Source organism: Phascolarctos cinereus, unplaced genomic scaffold (assembly GCF_003287225.1).
Source record: "Phascolarctos cinereus isolate Bilbo 61053 unplaced genomic scaffold, phaCin_HiC Scaffold_2;HRSCAF=192, whole genome shotgun sequence".
In the NCBI taxonomy this organism is placed as follows: domain Eukaryota; kingdom Metazoa; phylum Chordata; class Mammalia; order Diprotodontia; family Phascolarctidae; genus Phascolarctos; species Phascolarctos cinereus.
The window spans coordinates 38,941,880-38,962,585 of record NW_027555625.1 but is presented as its reverse complement, the minus strand read 5'-3'; the positions used below and the strand labels follow the sequence as shown (position 1 = coordinate 38,962,585).

General features: G+C 37.7%; 1 long non-coding RNA gene across 2 annotated transcripts; it reads left to right on the top strand.

Moving 5' to 3' along the window:
• The first annotated feature begins 3,192 nt into the window (after nt 1-3,192).
• On the top strand, nt 3,193-19,645 carry LOC110202936 (uncharacterized). Of its 2 annotated transcripts, none has more exons than XR_002322820.2 (3): nt 3,193-3,589; nt 7,327-7,401; nt 19,558-19,645. It is a non-coding gene; the product is annotated as an uncharacterized LOC110202936 (long non-coding RNA). The 2 variants fall into 2 exon arrangements; XR_002322819.2 differs by having other exon boundaries at nt 3,193-3,617.
• The last annotated feature ends 1,061 nt before the right edge of the window (nt 19,646-20,706 follow it).

Here is a 20,706-nt window from a genome sequence, read left to right as displayed (position 1 = left end):
GCTAAGAAATAGGTGGATCAGTGGAACAGATTAGGTACACAATATATTGTAGTAAATGATCATGGTAATTTAGTGTTTGATAAACTCAAAGATGCAAGGTTTTGGAAAAAACTCATTATTTCACAAAAATTACTGAGAAAACTGGAAAATAGTATGGCAGAAACTATATAGAAATCAACATCTTACATTGTATACCAACATGAGGTCAAAATGGGTACATGCTTTAGGCATAAGGAGTCATACTATAAGCAAATTAGGAGAGTATGGAATAGTTAAGTTGTCGAATATATGGATAAGGGAAAAAATTAGGACCAAACAAGACATATTGAGCATTATGAAATGTAAAATGGATAATTTTGATTACATAAAATTAAAAAGTTTTTGCTCAAACAAAACCAATGCACCAAAATTAGAAGGAAAGCAGAAAACTGGGAAAAAAATTTTTACAGAAAGTATCTCTGATAAAAGACTCTTTTCTCAAACATACAGTGAATTGAGTTAAATTTATAAGTATACAAGTCGTTCCCCAATTGATAAACGATTAAATGAAATGAACAGGAAGTTTTCAGATGAAGAAATCAAAGCTATCTATAGTCATATGAAAAAATGCTCCGAATCACTATTGATTAGAGAAATGAAAATTAAAACAACTCTGAGATATCACCTCACCCCTATCAGATTGGCTAATATGACAAAAAAGGAAAATGAAAAATGTTAGAGGGTATGTGGGAAAACTGGGACACTAATAGAATGCTGGTGGAGTTGTGAACTGATCAAGCCACTCTGGAGACAAATTTAGAACTACAACCACAGGGCTATCAAACTGTGCATACACTTTAAGCCAGCAATCCCACTACTAGGTCTGTATCCCAAAGAGACTTCTTTTAAAAAGGGAAAATAAGCTATTTATATAAAAATATTTATAGCAGCTCTTTTTGTGGTGGTAAAGAATTGGAAAATGAGGGGATACCCAGTAAGTGGGGAACGCCTGAACAGGCTGTGTGGTATGTGATTATAAAAGAATAATAATGTACTGTACAAAATGAAAAGCAGGAGGATTTGAGAAAAACGTGGACTTCCATGAACTGATACAGAGTGAAGTAAGAACATTGTACACAGTAATAACAGTATTGTATGATGAACAACTGTGAATGACTTGGTTATTCTCAACAGTACAATGATCCAAGACAATCCCAAAGGACTTGTGAGGAAAAATGCTATTCACATCCAGAGAAAGAACTGATGGCAACTGAATACAGCCCAAAACATGCTATTTCTGTCTGTCTTTTTTGGTTTGAGTTTTCTTCTACAAAATGACTAATATGGAAATGGTTTACATGATTGAATGTGCATAACCTACAAGAGATTATTAACTGCCTCAGAGAAGGGGAAGGGGAAAGAGAGAGGGATAGAATTTAGAACTCAAAATTTTAAAAAATGAATGTTAAAAATTGTTTTTACATGTGATTAGGAAAAATAAAACATTTAAAAATTTTAAGGAAAAAAATGGAAGAGCTGACACTTAAAAAATATTTGCAAAGTGTGCATACTCAGATACAATACTCTGGCAATGACTGATGTTACCATATATGATCATATTGCTCTTCACATTGCTATAACTGACTACATTTTGTAAGGTAATAAATACAGTTGTTCCTGGTACTCGTGGTGATCTGAACTAGCATAGGACCATATTGCTATCTTATTAAAGAATCTAAAATTGGGAAAGGAGACCGGAGAAGATGGCAAATGTTATACTAAAGATTTTTTAAATGACCTTTTCTTTAATAGCTTGCTGCTTCTCAATATTCTGATTGCTCATATCTAATAATTGACCTGTCTCTCCATCAGAATGAGAGTTTTGAGGGCAGGGACAACATTTTTGGCTTTCCTTGTATCTCCCACATTTAGCACAGTGTCTGATAACTAGTAAGCACTTAATAAATATTTGTTGACTGACCAAGAACTGTAAATAAAGGTAGATATTTACATATTAGGAAATTTTTTTCAAAGTTGCACATGAATGTAGTGGAATATTTCATTCCATCTTAAGAAACTCTATAAGGGATGCAGAGAATCATGGGAAGACATGAAGTAAGCAGAACCAGGAAGATAACATACACAATTACTATAACAACACAAGTAGAAAACATTACAAGACTATAGAAAGTGAATGCTATGAAATTTTAACAACTAAACTTGGCCTCAAATAAGAGATATGAGAAGGCAACTCCCTATAGTCACGGACCACTATAGATAATGTTTCATCATATTGATTTGTTTTGCTGAACAGCCTTCACCCCATCCCCCATGTCTTTATTCTGTTATAGAGGCTGGCTTTCTGGGACCGGGGTAAGGCAAAAGGGATACATTGGGAAATGAAGGTGAGGTAAAAGCAAAAGCTAGCAACAAAGTATATTTTTTTAAAAAAGAAAGAAAATTACTCCTTTACCTTCTCTGAGCACTTTCCAATTGGGGAATATCCTTTGTTGTCACATAGGATTATCATTCTGGAGCTAATCGGAACTCAAGAGGCCAACTACTACACTTCCCTAAATTTACAGGTTAAAAAGTCATAGGGACGTTATGTGATTTACCAAAGGCGAAAGTAGGAAGTGGTGGAGCTGAGATACACGCCCGGATGTGCAGGTCCTCCTGACTCCACAGTCAATGCTCTTCTCACTCTACCATGTTGCCTCCAAATGTATCACTTCCCAACGTAGCTTAGACATCCTACCTTTATCGGAGATTTACTCCAATGCTTCATTTCCAGTTGACTGATTCTCTTCTAATCATAGCTACATCAATTTTGTCAATGCAAAAGCTTTTTTTTTTAAAAAAAGTTACTTTTTTGAGTTTATAACCTGATATCTGCTAAATTGCTTTCTAGTTTTCCCAGCATTTTTTACTTTGGTCAAAATTGAGTCATTTTTCCTAGGAATGGATATCCTTGGGTTTGGGTTATACAACAATAACTCAACTGTGGCCCCAAGAAGCTGCCCGTGAGTTAGGGGGCGTCTACCCCGGCATGTGAAGCCCCCCCGCGGAATGGGCGGATGAGAACAGGGTGCTCCAGGAGCCACGAGAGCGGCTGCAGCAGGCTCTGGGAGTGCGTGAAGCTTTGTCAGACAGGGAACACGCCAAGGTCATCCACTACATGCCGGTCCTCGCCAGTCTTTGCACTTGGAGGACTCTGCAGGAAAGTGAGGCTGACGACTCTGGGCAGCTTTGCCTCGCTTAAACCCTATTCATGCCACTCTGGGCGTCACTTTGGACGTCATTGGTGCTTCTCCGGAAAAACAACAACAACAATGGGAGGACCAGGGCAGAAATAGCCGCAGGACTACGATTCCCAGAAGGCTGCGGACTGCGATGGGTTCATGGGACGAGACTGAGGTTTCCCAGAATCCACCCCGGCGTAGACCAGAAGCCTCCGGGCGCGGGCACAGTCTTTGGATTCCCGATGGATTCTGGGAATCAGAGTTCGTTCCTGAATGTGCGCAGGCGCAATACCTGGACTATAGGGATTCGGGCCGGTTCTTTTGTTTTGTTTTTGTTTTTGTTTTTGTTTTGCCGCGGGGGAGTGATTGTGAGTGAATGTGTTAGCGTCACCGTAGGTGTGCCAGCTAGCCCGCGTCGGCCCGCCCCTCCTCCCTCTCTCACTCCTCCCTCTCCCACTCCTCCCTCTCCTTTGGACAGACACCGGCTGGGCCCCTTCTCCCCCGCCTCCCCGCCGGGGCTGAGGAGATGGGGGAGGGGCTGGGGGCGGGGACCACACCGTTTGTGGGGGCGGGGCGCTGAGGGACTGAATTGGGGCTAGGGCTGTCTGAGGTGGGGGTGGGGCCGCACTGTGGATGACATGGAGACGAAATTAATATGGGTGAGGAGCAAGGACAGTCTGGCTGGACCATAGAGCACAAAAAAGGAGTTTGGGGTAGCTGTGGTTGGAAGTGTAGTTTGAGGTCAGGTTGAAGAGTACTTTAGAAGCCAAACATAGAAGTTTATGTTTGATCCCAAAGTTGATAGGGAAGCTTTCGAATTCATTGAGGAGGGATGCAACCTGGTCAAACGTAGGCTTTGTGAAAAGATCATTTAAGCTTTTTAGGTTATATCCTCTAAAAGAAGGGAATTGACTGAGATGATTACTAGGGTTCTCTCTACCATTAATTATTTGGTCTTCCTTTTCAGTTTTTTATTGCCTGTTTCAAGCTGGGTTAGTGGATAGAGATCAAAATTTGAAAATCAAGAAGCCCTGGCTTCAGATTCCTTATATATTTACTAGCTGTGTGACTTTTGGCAGTATAAATATGTCAGGTACAATCCTGAAGACCTTTTCTCTGGCTAAGTTCCTAACCCTTTTTCGTGTCTTGGATCCCTTGAACAGTCTGATGACATCTCTGGACTCTCAGAATCATGTTTTAAAATATATAAAACAAAATGTGTACGAAACCAATTGTATTTAAATAAAGATTTTTTCTATATAAGTTGCTTATATATTATATGCTGTAACATAATTTACATTATTGTATATCATATATATTAAACTGAGCCTTAATTTACTCATTTGTTTGGACAACCAGATTAGATAATGGATCCAGAGTACTCTGTAACCTTTAAATTGACATATATAAATGGCAACTATTAATATTTTTCAGGGCCTTGAAGGTGAACTCAGCTTTATCATATCATTTTGTGTTATATGTACATGGGTACATGACATATGTGCATAGTTTTATTTTTTTAATTAAATTTTCATTATGAATTTAAACAATAAACATGAACATTTTCCTATATAAAGAACAAAAAAAGGAAATTATAATGAAATTTTGAACTCATTAGGTATTTTTATTATTTTTGTGACTTAAATTTAGCATGGTAGTAGCAAAGCTGCACTGCTTGTTGATGTAACTCATATGAACTTCCTTCTCTCATCTGCATATCTTAAAAATATTTAATTTCTGCTTTCTTCTTTTTTTGTATCTCAGTCTCTGCCTACCAACTGCTTCCTCCCAATACAATCATTCCTCTTTAACAAATAAATATTATTAAGCAAAGCAAATGGACATGCAGTTCTAGAAGGGAAAATGTCCTTTACATGAAATTGAAGGCTTTTAAGTTATTTTCCTGTATGTTATTGTAGTCATATAATTTGTTGTCATGGTTTTGCTCATTTTACTCTGTTTCCTACGAGTCTTTGTAGTTAGCTGGAAATCTATCCTGTCACAGAGTATGAATAGTTGAGTTACTTTTCTTGCATAATTTCAAATTGAAATTCACAATAGTTAGACCATTTCATAGCTCTCTCATCAGTGGCCTGTCTTTCCATAGCTCTTCTAATACTGATTGAGCCCAGGTTGTTGTGAGGATTAAATGGAATCATATGTGTTAAATATTTGTAGACTTTAAAGTGATATATTATTATTATTATTCCCATGTTTTATTACCTTTTTTTTTTTTGCAAGGCAATTGGAGTTAAGTGACTTGCCCAGGGTCACACAGCTAGTAAGTGTCAAGTGTCTGGTCTGAGACCAAATTTGAACTCAGATCCCCCTGACTCCAGGGCTGGTGCTCTATCCACTGCGCCACCTAGCTGCCCCATGTTTTCTTATCTTTGCCAATTTATATGGTGTGGTTTTATTTATTTTTAGTAATTTAGACTATGTTTTATATGGCCATTTAAAGTTTGTAATTCTTTTTAAAATACCTTGTTGGTCTCCCTGTATCGTGGCACAGTTTGGTATTAAATATTTGTGTCAGTTCTCTGTACATTTTAGAAATCAGGGTTTTATCAATAATATCCCACAGTCAAAGATCACAGGAAATAAGTAGCTCAACAATTTAAAAATCTTTCAGTAACTTTGGGCCTTATGATTTGAACTTTTGAAAATAGCTTGGTAGATCCTCATACTTCAGTCAGTAAATAAACATTTATTAAGCACCTAATATGGGCCAGGCAGGATTCTAAGCTCAGTTCTTGCCCTCAAGGAATTTACACTCTAATGGAAGAAAACAGACACACAAAAGGAAGTTGAAAAGTGTGTGGGGGGGATGTCAATTCCCTTTTACCCATTTTTGTTATTTATTTTCCTGTCTGGTCTCAAAGGTTTTTTAAAAATAGAGAAATAGATTTTATTTATTTCATTAAATATTTCCCAATTACATTTTTAAAATTTGATATTCATTTTTAATCATTTTGAATTTCAAATTCCCTACCTCCCACTGCTTCCCTATCCTTTTAGAAGGTAAGCAATAGGCTATCAATTATAAAGATGAGGACATGCAAAACATTTCAATATTAGTCATGTTGCAAAAGACAGTAACACACACAAACCAGAAAAATAAAGTGAAAAGAATATGCTTCAGTTTATACTTAGAGCTCATCAGTTTTCTCTGTGGAGATGAATAGCATCTTTTCATCATGCCTCCTTTTGCCTTGGATCACTTGATCATGTCTTGATCAGAGTAACTATGTCTTTCAAGGTTGATCATTGTTACAACATTGCTGTTACTGTATACAGTATTCTGGTTTTGCTCACTTCACTTTGCATCAGTTTATAGAACACTTCCAAGGTTTTTCTGAAACCATAACCATTATTTCTTATAGCACAGTAGTGTTCCATCACAGTCCTGTACCACAACTGTTCAGCCACTCCCCAGTTGATGGGCATCCCCTCAATTTCCAAATATTTGCCACCACAAAAAGAGTGGCTATAAATATTTTTGTACAAATAGTGTCCTTTTCCTTTTGATCTCTTTAGGTTACAGACTTAATAGTGGCATTGCTGGTTCAAAGTGTATGCACAATTTTATAGTTCAAAATGGTTCTCAAGAATCGTCCAACCACTTTGTAACTCCAACAGTGCATTAGTATCACAAAGTTTTCTCCTAAGATTTCAGCAAATTAATCTTTATGCATATCCTTTGAGGAATAGAGGGGAATGAACATATTTTTCTTAGTTCAATAAAGGGGTGATTGAACCACAGAGATCTTGGTTGGCCTACTCAGTATCATGCAGAATGTAGGGGGAATGTCTGTGAATTTGACTCATGTCAACTAATTCCCTTTCCTGGAGCCCTGTCTATCCCTTGGAACTCACTAGAAGTGGTAGCTTCGAATCCAGGTCTTGGGCAGTAATATCTGTGGCTTTTCCCTTTGATTTTAGGTAAAGGTAAATTTGTTCTTGGGTAGGTTTGCCTTCTTCCTCTATAGAGAACCGTGGAACTGATGCCCAGCTTAGGTGCTTACAGTTCTATCTTGGTGAGTTTAGGAAACGCAAGATAAAGTTTATCTTCTGCTTAACGTAGTTCTCTTTCCCCTGGTTTTAGCTTCTCAAGACTTTAATGAAAAAGTGAGAAAGTGGTGAAGAGAATGGCCTCTGAAGCCTAACAGCCTTGTCCCAGGTGAGTTATTTTGTTATTTCTCTCCTGAAATGCAGTCTCATTCCTAAAAATATGGACATATTTCATTCACTTCTCTTCCTTCTTTCTTTAGACAAATCATATTCAGGGACTTCAACATCAAATGTTCTTTTTTTAGAAGACTTAGACCCTCCCTATGTCTGATGTAGGTCTGATTTTTTTTTTCAATCAACCAATATCTATTTTCTCTCTCCTATTTTGCCCTTTTCAGTGCCCCTCTTGTAAGAAACATGTATAGTCAAGCAAAACAAATAACTATTGTCCAGGTCCAACAATTTGTGTCTCATTTTGCATATTTAGTCCTTCACCTCTCTGTCAGGAGGTGGGTAGCATTTTTTATCACTAATCCTCTGGAATCGTGTTTTAAGTTGAAATGTGTCTTAAGAATCATGTGGACAAATATGACGTATGAGTTATCTGAGGTACAGAGAAGTGACGTGTCTCATTCAAACAAGCATTAAACATTTATAAGTACCTGTTATATGCCAGGCATTGTGCTGAGTGCACAAAGAGAGGCAAAAGATGAAGTCCCTGGTCTCAATGGGCTCACAATCTGGTATTGGGGCGGGGGGGAGATGACAACACACAAATATGTGTGTACAAACAAGCTATATTACAGAATAAATAGGAGATAATGAAAATGGAAGACACTAGAATCAAGAAGGGTTGGGGAAGGCTTCCAGTAGGAGGTAGAATCTTAGTTGGAACTTAAAGGAAGGCAGAGAGGTCAGTAGTTGGAGCAAGGAGAGAAAGCATTCCAAACATGGGAGACAGCCAGAGAAAATGCCCAGAGCTGGGTTGACATGTCTTGTTTGCAGAACAGTCAGGAGGCCACTGTTACTGCATCACGGAATACGTGTCAGGGAGTAAGGCCTAAGAAGACTGGCAAGGGAACAGGGGTCTGGGTTTGAAGGGCGTTGAAGGCCAAACAGAGCATTTTGTATTAATTCCTGGAGGTGAAAGGGGCCACCGGAGTTTAGTGAGGGGAGGATGGGCGGGAAGTGATATGATCAGATCTGCATTTTAGGGAAAGCACTTTACAGAATTGTTAGAAAATAAACCCACCTACAAAAGTCAACACCATTTTAATATAGTTATTACAAAATTCAGGAGGTAATAATAAAAAGAGAAGTCCCATTCAAAATAACTACAAAATGCATAAACTATCTAGGAGTGAATATGCTGTAGCACACCCAGAACCTATCTAGATAGAGACACTACAAAATGAATCTTAAAGAATGGAAAAAAAAACTTAAGTCAAGGTCTCTGAGGGATTAGAAAAGAACAAGGGTATACTATAGAGTGAACCAGCAACACCACAAGGTGTGGTTTTGCCTTGCTTGGTTTTTCACCCAAAGTAATAAGAGGGCACCAAAAACATTACTTAACAGCCCCAGTACATCCCTGTGTACGTGTCTTTGGTGAAAGCTGTTTTTCACGTGAAATCAAATCTTTAGCTCTCAAATCTGGAAACATAACTTTCAAGTCTTCTGTATCCCACCTTTTTGTGATGAAAATATTAAAGTGTTGTCAGAATGCATAAAAATACATTCAAAATAAAACACAAAGATGGTTCCATGATGAAGACAACACAATATTGAAAGCGTGGGGAGCATGCTTTTCTACAGTAACAACCTATCTTCATAGTCATGGAATTACTAAAAGGGGTAGTGAATATGATCTCTTCCTTTGTACAATTAAAAAAACGGTAATGAAAATTTCAGCAGATAGGACCAAGTATACCTATGAAAGCTATCCCTGATAAGCTGCCTCCTGTAGATAAACTGAGAACATAGAAGAGTCTTTGATTGGTGTAACAAGAGGCATCTTTATTTATCAGAGCTTCAATCATCAGTATCACACTAGCCATAAAGAGAGAGTCATATGTTAGTGAAAAGTATCTGCCATGGCCTGGGCTGCAGTAGGTCAGGTTGGTACCTCCGAATCAAGACTAGAAAATGGAATGAGACAAGTGTCCATCTAACTATTAGCAAAGCACTAAGCAATAGCAGGGAAAAGACACTAAAGACAGGACAGTTGACTGTGGCTTCCTGGACTCTGTTTTGCCCAGGGTGGTCCAGTAGTCAAGTCTAAGGAAGCTGTTAGAACTCTTCATGGCTTTTTGTACTCAGGAAACTAGGAGGCCATCTCAGTAGCACAGGCCTTAATCCTTTCAGGGAATAAAGTCTCTAGGATGGTTTCAATAACTTTTGTTATTTTTTAAATTAAATTTTATTTTTAGCTCCAAGTGCTTTCCCCCTTCTACTTCCATTCCCACTTATTGAGAAGGCAAGAAAAATCTAATTAATACCTTTAAAAATTTTCACTTCCAAAGTCTTTCCCTCCTCCACCCATTGAGAAGGCAAGAAATATAATTATGCATTGTGTATATGCCGTCCATATTATCTATTATACCTGTGCCATTATACATGTTTTAAAGATTAGAACTAGTTCATCCCACATGGTGGGGAGATACTAGTCATATATCTTCTACCACATGATGGATGACCTTTACAGAGTTCAAACAGAAGGACTTTGGGTCACTCAAAATCACTTTTAGTGATTCCAGTTTCCATCTCTTTGCCTTAGTACAAGTTGACTCCCATGCTTGGAATGCATTCATTTCTCACCTCTGCCTCTTGGGGGCCCTAGTTTGCAGTGTCAGTTCTGGTTTCATTTCCTACATGAAGCCATTTCTGATTACCCTAGTTAACAGTACCTTTTCCCATAAAATGGCCTTTAGTTCTAGATCCTTATATGTGTACTTCTGTCTCTCTCGACAGAATGTAAAGCCTTGTCTTAGTGTCCCCTATGTTCATATATGCCTACATGGGAAATCATTTTAAGGGGCCATAAGAGGAGAAGAAGAGGGAACGCAGGGAGAGAGCCTCCATTTCCCCAGTAAAGTGAGCTAAAGTCTTCTGCTGGGATTGGGGGATGGGGATATTGAGGCATATTTAAAAGCTACTGTGACAAGTAGCATAAAGACTCCATTAGGAGGATTAAAAGGATAACGGTAGTGAGAAGCCAGGTAAGCCACATCAATTTGTGGTTAACTCAGTCATCACTATTTCAGTGAATGTATAGGAGCAGAGAAGTGAAGAGTGTGAGTAAGTTGCTTCAAAATCTACTCTTTATTAATTTTGTATACTTTATATATCTATGTACTATTCATACACGTTGTTCTTCTTATTAGAATGTAAGCTCTTTGAGGGCAGGGACTTTTCCTTTTGTCTAATCTGCCCATCCCTTCCACTGTGCCATCTGGGACTCTCACTAGATAATTATCAACTTTTTCATTTAAAACTCTTCTAGCTCCTTCCATCTTTTGGCACTCATTGAGACCTGGGTGACACTGTGCTCTATCACTGCACCACATAGCTGCTTCTGCTGCATTTAACACGGTTTATTACCATCTCCTCCTAAATACACTGTCTTCTTTGGATGTTCATGGCACTGCTCTCTCTTGGGTCTCCTGTTTATTTGGTTTCTCTTTCTTTGTGTCTTTCGCTGGATCTTCATCCATGTCACAGCCACTGAGTTTAGGTTTTCTACAAGACTCTGTCCTAGACCTTCACTTCTGTTCTCTCTGCACTTATTCACTTAGTGATCTTATCAGCGATTATAGATTGAGTTGTCTATGCAGATGATTCCCAGATCTATATGTACAGTCATAGTCTTTCTTCTGAGGTCAGTCTCACACCACCAACTGTCTATCACAAGTTTCTACAGACTGTCCACTAGGGGAGTTAAAGATTGTTACAGATCCATACAATGGAGCACTGAACCAGGAGACCTTTGCTCAAAGATCAGCACCCGAGGGGGGCCTCCGCCCATCAGTGAGAGCTCTTGAACAGCCTGTGGCTCTCTACATCCTTATAGATCCCTAACAATTCCCACTTTTTGTTTTTGTTGGAAACGGAGCATATGAAGCTCAGTCCCAAAGTCCTTTATCTGATTAGCTATGCACCTGAGCAAACATGGTCCAAAACACAGCATGGCCAGCAATAGCGAACATAGTGGCAACAAAGAAGACAATAGAGACATAAGCCAATGTCCAAGGTTATCAAAAGGGTTACGGAGTTTATCTAGCCAATCAAGTATATGTTGGGCAGTTTTATCTGGCATCAAATCTTCATCAGCCGCCCTTGCAATATCTTTAGCAATTTTGTATAAGTCATCAATATCCACTGCAACAGTAGAATTTCCAAACGGCCCATTTAGATGCCTGCGTATTCTTTGTCAATCCCATTGGGATTTATTGTATTTAACATTGGTAAGGCAAATGAATTCATACCTATCATCACATTTCAAATGTGTTCTATATTCTAAAATATCCAATTCATCACCTATTTCAGTAATGGTTTCCTTCATTCCCTCAAGCATGTGATAAAATTCGTCATCTATCCTTTTTTGTGTTTGAAAACCTTTAGGATACATTGCGAGCTAACTGATTCATAAAATCAGCTTGAACCATTTCATTTCTTGCGATAGATATAGATTGAGATAAAGATACAGAAGCAGTTATGATAGCTATAAGTGAAACAATTCCTAATACTACACATGAAATACATCTCTTTTTCCTAGCAACTGCTAATTGATTACTTTGGTCTATTATTCCAAAAATATGATCAGAACATGACTCATACCAATCTTTGCTTTTCACAGGCACCAAGGCAAACTTTTGTTGTGTAATAACAAAAATAATTTGGTCTCTAATCTTGGTTCCTATACATTCAGACATCCTGCAATTAATACAAGTGACATTATATTCCCCTGAATCCACGGCCATTATATTAACATTCTGTGCTGTTCCCCCACATAAATGCATGATTACCAGTCAAACAAGCTCACATTGTCATATTATCATGGAAGGTCCCTTGCAAATTCGTGATGTTTATGGGACCTAAGGCTGCCCATGCCTTCCACAACTGATTTTCAGTCCCTCTGTCATGAAGAGAAACCCACTGAGGAAATGGAAACCTGCCAAAAGCCCAAGTATGATTGTTTTTCTCCCTAGTATAATTGTGCCAGGATTGTAACGTAAAATTCTTTTGTAACACAACACAATGACATTCTGAAGTATGATAAGATAACCAGGGAGGATACCCTAAGTTCTTGCTAATCAGTGTCACATGATAGCATGGCTTTGAATTACTTGGATGTCTGATAGGTGTATCATTAACAACTGTGACCCCAAGATGCCCGTGTAAGTAACCTTATAAAATTGAAAAAAGACAACAGTATAAGGAGGGGGTGCCGTGTTATTAAACACATACCCATGAAAACGGGTGGTGACATTAAATAATTGTAAACACGTGGAGTCTTTGCTGTCATTGCCTTTTGTAACACAAATAGGCGGCACCAAAGCCACACCAGTAAAGTTCATTTTTACAGTGTGTTGAGACCGGTTCTTAGGTGATATGAAATGAAATTCCTTGCCAAAACCTGTGGAGGCATTTCCTTGCAGAATGACCTCAGGTATTGTCTCTCCCCATGAAACTAGTCTGGGCCATGGTGGTTTTGTCACAAAGGCCCATCGTGTTGTATTTCCTGTCTTTGCTGCTGCTGTATTCTGTATCCCTGCCGACAACAACGACAAGAGGCACAGCTTGGTTAAAAGTTCTTGTAGTGCCTTCTTCTTATTCTTTCGGCTCCTTCAATTTCCTGGCCGGCCTGTGTTTTCTCTTCTGCTTGCCTTGTCCCTTCTGAATGGATAATGTGGACATCCTTTGTTCTGACCCAAAGTTCTCCATCACCTGTGAAAATAAGAACAAACCCTTGCCCCCAGGTTAGCACTTGCCCTGGACCCTGCCAGACACCATCAACGTCTCTCCACATAACTTTCATATTATGTTTAGGAGAAAGGAATCTGTTTGATTTAGTGGTGTCACTAGTACTGTTGTCATTTCCTGCCAGATATTTCATTGCAGGAGAGAGGTTACAACTATCGAATTTTAAATAATTTATAGTGTAGAGTGCAGTGTTCAATTGATGCGAAGGGGATCCCTTAGCTCCCCTTTTTTGTTTTTGGAGCACCATTTTCAAGGTACGATTGGCACGTTCAACTATGGCCTGACCACGAGGATTATAGGGAAGGCCAGTAGTGTGACTAATAGAGAACTCAGTACAAAACTTTTTAAAACCTGCAAAATATGCAGGACCATTATCAGTCTTTAAGCATTGAGGTGGGCCAGTGAAGGAAAAACAATGAAGCAAATGATTAACAACATTGCAAACAGCCTCACCTTGAGCAGTAGCAAAAATAAAGCCTGAATAAGTATCAATAGAAACATGAACATATTTTTGTCTTCCAAAAGGAGAATAATGAGTAACATCCATTTGCCATAAGGTGTTAGGTGTAAGTCCCTTGGGGTTATGGACATCAACATGGAAAGGGGGTTGAAAAGGCACACAATAGCACAGTGCTTAACAATTTCACGTGCTTGTGATTTTGTTATGCCATATAAAGTTCTTAAAGACCTAGCAGATAAATGTAACTTATTATGACTATTCCTTGCTATTTCCACATTCATTGTTAAAGACCTATCAACAATATCATTACCTTCAAAAATTGGTCCTGGGGCAAGAGTGTGGGAACGAACATGCAAAACATAAAATTTTTCTGTCCTATTCTGTATCATAAGTTGTATAGCATTAAGCAGCTGACATATATTGTTACCAGTATTTTTTATTACAGCAGTCTCTATGTTTTAGAATTCCTTCAACATATTTACTATCTGTGAGAATATTCATTGGCTCCTCATATTTTTGAAATGCACAATAGACAGCATATTATTCATTCTGTTGTGTGGATGGATATAAAGGGTGTTTCAATCACATGTAACTCCTTTCTTTTAGGGCACCAGATAGAGGCCTTATTCATCTTTGTGGCATTAGTAAAGACATTAATCCCATGTACGGGTTCACCTGCTGTAAGTGTGGGTTGTATCCAAGGCCAATTCTCAAAGATTGCATGATATTTAAAGGGTTTTCCATACACAAGTTTCAAATTGATATTCACTTGCCAGTTAGGCATTGTTTGTATTGCTGTTTCAATCATTTGTTGAGAAAATGGAAGGTGTATGACTTCCGGATGTGTGCCACATAATGTTAAACACCTGTTGTCAATTTTATGTATTAAGTCCCCTATCAAGGCCATATAATTACTTAAAGTATTTTTTGACTGAGATGGTAAATATACCCATTCTAAAAGCCTTTGTTTCTGATGTATCACTGCTGTTGGAGAATTTGGGGTGTTAAATATAGAAGCCTCCACACTTTCATGCCTATCAATCCTGTTTGTGTGTGCTCCAACTACTTGTTCCTGAATATACAACAATGTGTGTTTGCCTCAGGGGTCAGTATTCGGGTGAATCTAATTGAGGATCACCTCTAAGGCAATCATATAAAGGTATCAATTCATAATTTGGAATGCCTATCTGTGACCGAAGCCACTGTATATCTCCTATAAGTTTCTGAAAATCATTAAGTGTTTTCAACTTTTGTAGGTCTATTTTTGGAGGATGTAGAACTATTTTTTCTTGAAGTATCTGGTGACCTAAATATTGATATGGAGGATGTTTTTGAATTTTTTCTGGGGCTATTTGAAGCCCATGACTTTGCAACAAATTTTGTATTTTTAACAAGATTTCTTCCAACACTTCAGGATTGGGATGAGCACATAAAATGTCATCCATGTAATGTATCATTTTTAGCTTTTTGTAATGGAATAGTAAAAAAGCAATCTTTTAAATCAATAACTATCAAAGGCTAGGAAGTCATAAAGCATCGTTAATTTTCCTGACTTCTTTGCAATAATAAAAACAGGTGAATTTTAAGGAACCCAAACAAGTTCATGGATTTCATTTTGTATTTTGTCAGTTTTTGGATAGAAAAAGCACAAACAGTGGGCGGAGAAAATAACAGCTCTCAGTAAATGTAAAATATCGTGCCCACAAATTAAGGGGAAATGAATTGAGTTTTAGCTATCTGTTATCCTAGTAGTTTAACTTCATCTTAAAATAATTGATTAGTGGTGATTTATTAGGCAAGCTAAAAGTAATTAATATCTGTAAAAGTCATGTGAAACTTATTAAAAATTATCAAGGAATCTTGATTAATTTGTAACATTTTGGTGGTATACCTGCAGACTGCAGAACAATACACCCAAAGTAAGCAAAGGGTGACACCCTCTGTACCCTTTCAGGGTAATTATAAATCTATGAGACTGAAAGGCTTGTTGACTGAAAAGCTTGTTAAAACTTGGGCATTAATAAGGAAAGTTTGGTAGTAGTAGGACAACTGCAAAGTTTATCATACAATAAATTATTTTTGTCTGGGAATATTTCTGACTAACAAGTTTAATAGTGATGAACAAAATTTTGGCACATGGTAAGAAACATTCCTCCTTAAAGGATCATAATAGGGAAAATGGGAAATACTGATTTAATGAGACAACCATACCCAAATTCAAGCTCAAAACAAAGTTAATTATAGTTCTAAGAGTCTTTTACCTCAAGCAGTAAGTTTCACTGATTATGGCTTAAAGCCAGATACAGTTAATTATTTTCATAGAAGTGCAATAATCAATAAAGATTTACTAGGACTCACATATATAAGAAATTTTACTTAACATCCTTTCTTTCCCACATTTAAACTTGTCTTGGTGAAAAAGCCAATTATTAGAAATCATTTATATAAAGTTGCAATTTCTCAGTAAGCTAAATGAATTGTTTAGGAACTCAATAACATAATTCTTCTCTCAGAGCAGACGACCTTGACACAGTTGGTAGGAGCTTTTGGCAAGCTTACAAAGTTAAGGGAATTGCCTTGTGTCCCTCCTTTTCACTCAGAAGTAATTAAGAATTCTAGGTCTTAGCTTTAAAACAGTAACTTCAAATAACTTAGTTAACAATTTTGGTAATTTTCATGAGTGATAGTTAAATTATTTTAGCTCTAAGCTGTTTTTTTAGTCATAGGTAAAAATAGAAATGCCTGACTTTCTAAATGATAGTTATAAACATCATAGAACAAGATTAACCGGACTTGATAAAATAATTTAGCTGGATTTACACAGTTATCTCACTACCTTTCAGTTTCTTTTAGTTCATGTTTTAATAACATTAAATTATTAAAAATTGCTTGACATAAACATAAAAGTGTAACCAAATTTGTAATGAAAGACTAAGATTTTTAAAAACTTGAAACATGCATAATTACTAATGTAAATGAACTAAATTAATCTTTAGATTTGTTCCAATACTTAAAAACTTTTTCTTTTTGATTTGAAGAGGAAAACTCCTCCTTCTCCTTCTTTTCTTCCCCACCCCAACCTGGCCAGGGTTGGAATTCGAGAGAAAGGAAGAGAATATTTTTCAACATAATCTTTCGATCTTACACACAAAGCTTTGGCCAGAGCTTTAGAATGCAAAAAAGAAAGAGAATATTTTCTCCAAAAGTTTCCAAATCTTTTACTCTCAAATCATCTATTCCTGCTATTCATGCAAACAGATTATATTATTCTTTCTATCCATACTTTTCTTATCCTGTATGCTTAAACTTTCTTGCCTTTTATCAAATTATATAACCTAAATAATGAAGTACTTTTTCTCCCATTCTCTCCCCCATCCACCCGCTCCCAGGGAAGGCAGCTGGTATTAGGGAGGGCGAAGGGAAGAAAGTCACTAACAGCATTTCAGGACAGACCATCATTCACACAGACACAGACAAACATAGAACAAAATGACAGGGAAAATCCAAAAGTGAGAAACTTGTCAGAAATTCCCTACACAAATGAAATAATACTATTTTTATTTTATTTTTTTTTAATCTTTTCTTTTCATGGTATTCTAAAACCAGGCAAAATCTTTCTTAAGGTTTTGGTTTTTATAAAAGGAAACTTTTTCACTTTGTAATGCTCCACAACGTCCACAATACAGTGCTGTGACTACACATTTCTTCTCTACTTCCCCTTGGGGATTTCTGAAATTCCTCACAGTGGGATTTTTGAAATTCCTCATGGCACATGGCGGGAGCTTCCTTTGTTCTCACAGCTCCTACAAGCCCATTTTTATAAGATTATAGATAGTGAAAGTACCCAGAGGAACTGATTTTGGACCTTTGGTGTTATAAAATTCTGTCCATTGTTCTCCCACTATTTTCCATAGTTCTAAATCTAAACTCCCTTCTCTTGGGTGCCATGGAGATTTTATATCAATAATATCGAGAAACTCTCTTATTTTCTTAGGAGTTACCGAGCACCGCTGTTCCTCAATCACTTTATATATTACTGTAACATGCTGTTCCTTATCTGAGAGTTTACCTAGATTTTGCCTCATGATAAGACTTTATCTTACCTCTCCCTAGTTTTGTGCCATAGGATACGATTCGGAGACCTCTCACAAGGAGGCTGCCTGGCTCCAACAGACCTCGGTGTCTTGATGTGGGTGTCGGGTCTTCTTGGTCCAGACGTTTCCCGACTGTTTCATGCGGCTGTCTTACTCTCCGTATCTTCTTCACGTCAGCAGTGCAGCCCCACGTTGGGCGCCAGTTTGTTGTGCACAACTAGGTTACTTGGCTATAGAGCCTACCTAGGGCCTAGGATTTCCCAATCACCTGATGAATCAAGACCAGCTTGATTTTCTATCTCGAATGCGCATGATGAGGCGGGAGGGGAAGCAACTCCGTTTATTTTTAGCAAAGAACTTACTTATATAGTAAAATAACAGGAACTTTTTCTCAAGTTACAATGACGTATAGCCCATGCTGTGCTCCAGGACAGTGCATGCACGTCCTGTGCACTTATCTGACTCCAAACTCAGAACAGACTGCTAATGACCATACAATAACTAGGGGAGTTAAAGATTGTTACAGATCCATACAATGGAGCACCAAACCAGGCGACCTTTGCTCAAAGATCAGCACCCGAGAGGGGCCTCCGCCCATCAGTGAGACCTCTTGAACAGCCTGTGGCCCTCTACATCCTTATAGATCCCTAACAAGACCTCAGATTGGCAAAGTTGATAGGAAAGGAGAAAGAAAAATATTGGCAAGACTGTAGGAAAACAGGCATTGTTGGTAAAACTGCAAATTCGTCCAAACATTCTGCAAAGCAATTTGGAGTTATGTCTAAAAATTTAGTTATTAAACTATGTATGTCCTTTGAAAAAAATGATGCTTCTCTAAGCAAATACTTTAAGGAGATCAAAGAAAGGAAAATGATCCATAAATTAAAAAAAATCTCTAGCAGCTCCTTTTGTAAAGACAAAGAATAGGATGCTGACAGTACCAATGAACTGGGAAATGGCTGAGCAGATTATTCCATATAAACGTAGTGGAACATAATTATTCTATAAGAAATGATGAAAGGGATGGTTTCAGAGAAATGTGAAAATATTTATGAACTCATGAAAAGGGAAGTGAGCAGAACCAGGTGAACAATTTGTACATCAACAATGGTATTGTAAAGACAACTGTGAAAGATTTAAAAACTGATGAATTATAATAACCAACCAAAATTCCTTAAGACTGATGATGAAGAATGCTACCCACCTCTTAATGGAAAGATGATGGACTCCAAACTCAGGATGAGATACACATTTTTATGTGACTACTGTGGGAATTTATTTTTCCCCTTAATAGTAAAAAAGGTGGTGATATTTAATAAATGCTTGGTAAATAAACAAAAAATTTTAAAAGAGTAACTTGCATGTTTTCCTTAGGGCCTCATTGTGCAGAATGATTTGTAAGGCTGAATTTGATTAAAATTATTTACATAGCCTAGTATAAAGTGGGGAACATGATAAGAAAATTCTCAAGAAATACTTGAGGGGGCAGCTAAGTGGCACTGTGGATAGAGCACCAGCCCTGGAGTCAGGAGGACCTGACTTCAAATGCCACACCAGACACTTAGTGGCTAGCTGTGTGACCCTGGGCAAGTCACTTAACCCTCATTGCCTCAAAAAAAAATACTTGAAATGGAATATTCCAATTCCTTGATTCTGTGAGAACTCCTCACTTTGGTTCAATCAAACCAATTTCAACCAAACCAATTGGTTCAAATTGATTTCATGTCTTCCTCATGTTTCATATGAAGAATGGTCCATGAATGCATGGGAATGTTTTTGACTATTTCAGAAATTGTTAACACTGCAAGATGTGGTTGTAGACTTCACCCAAGAGGAATGGAGCCTGTTGGATCCTGCTGAGAAGGACCTTTTCTGGGATGTGATGCTTGAAAACTATGAGAACTTTGTCTCCCTTGGTAAGGATAGCTTTTCTCTCATCAATTGTCTGACCAATAGAAGGATGTTACATTCTCACTTCATAAAGGTCATGGAATGTCTCAAATGATTTGCTGAGTTCTGACTTGGTATTTAGAGCTTTCTCAAGAATACATGTAATATAGAAAGCCCCCTGTATCCTTTGGTAAAGAAGTAAGATGTTCCTGCTCTGTCTCCAGAGGAAAGGCCTTGACTTTTTACAACTGGAAATCAGCAGCTTTATTATGCTGCTTCTGAAGCTATACTTTGCCTACTTTGTGCTCAGAAAAGACAAAAACTTCTCCACTCAAGTCCCTATTCCAGTAGCTCTTTGGAGACATGGAAGATTTATATATGTGGTCTTTGCAGGGAATGTGCAGAAATAAACTAATTGTGTTTGAACATAAGTCAGACCTGTCAGTTATCTTCCGTATTTGATGTGATTGAACCATAATATATGGCATCCTTATGAGGTTCTTTTTAGAGTGCTCTCTATTTTCCTAAAGAGAAAGAGATTACAATTGAATTCTTAAATATCCCTCTGTTCTCAGCATCTTTCCAAATGTTTCCTCGTGAGCAAGGACTTCCAGATTCCAAACCACTTCTAATTTCTCAGTTGGAGAGAAGAGAAGCCCCATGGCTACCAATGGAAGAAGTCCTAAAAAACGTTTATGTGGGTGAGTGAATTAAAACCAGGTAGATGGTTATAGAAGATTGCAGGCTGCACCACAGCTACTCAGTAAGGATGCATTCCCTTTAGAATGTGAGAGTGGACCTGATTCTAAAAGACCCCCAAGGCTCTGGAGAAGGATTGTGGTTGTTCCTCTTTAAGTACTTCCTCATCTTATATTCACATGATCTTTTTGTCCTCTTATTTCCCTACAGCCTCAGAAAAAGAGGTATTCTTTTTTTTTCAGTGCTAAATCTTCCATATATACTTGCGTTCCTGTCTGTTTTTGCTCTTTCACATAATTTTTTCTTGCATGGTTAGAGTCTATCCTTCAAAGTTTCCTTTTACTCACAA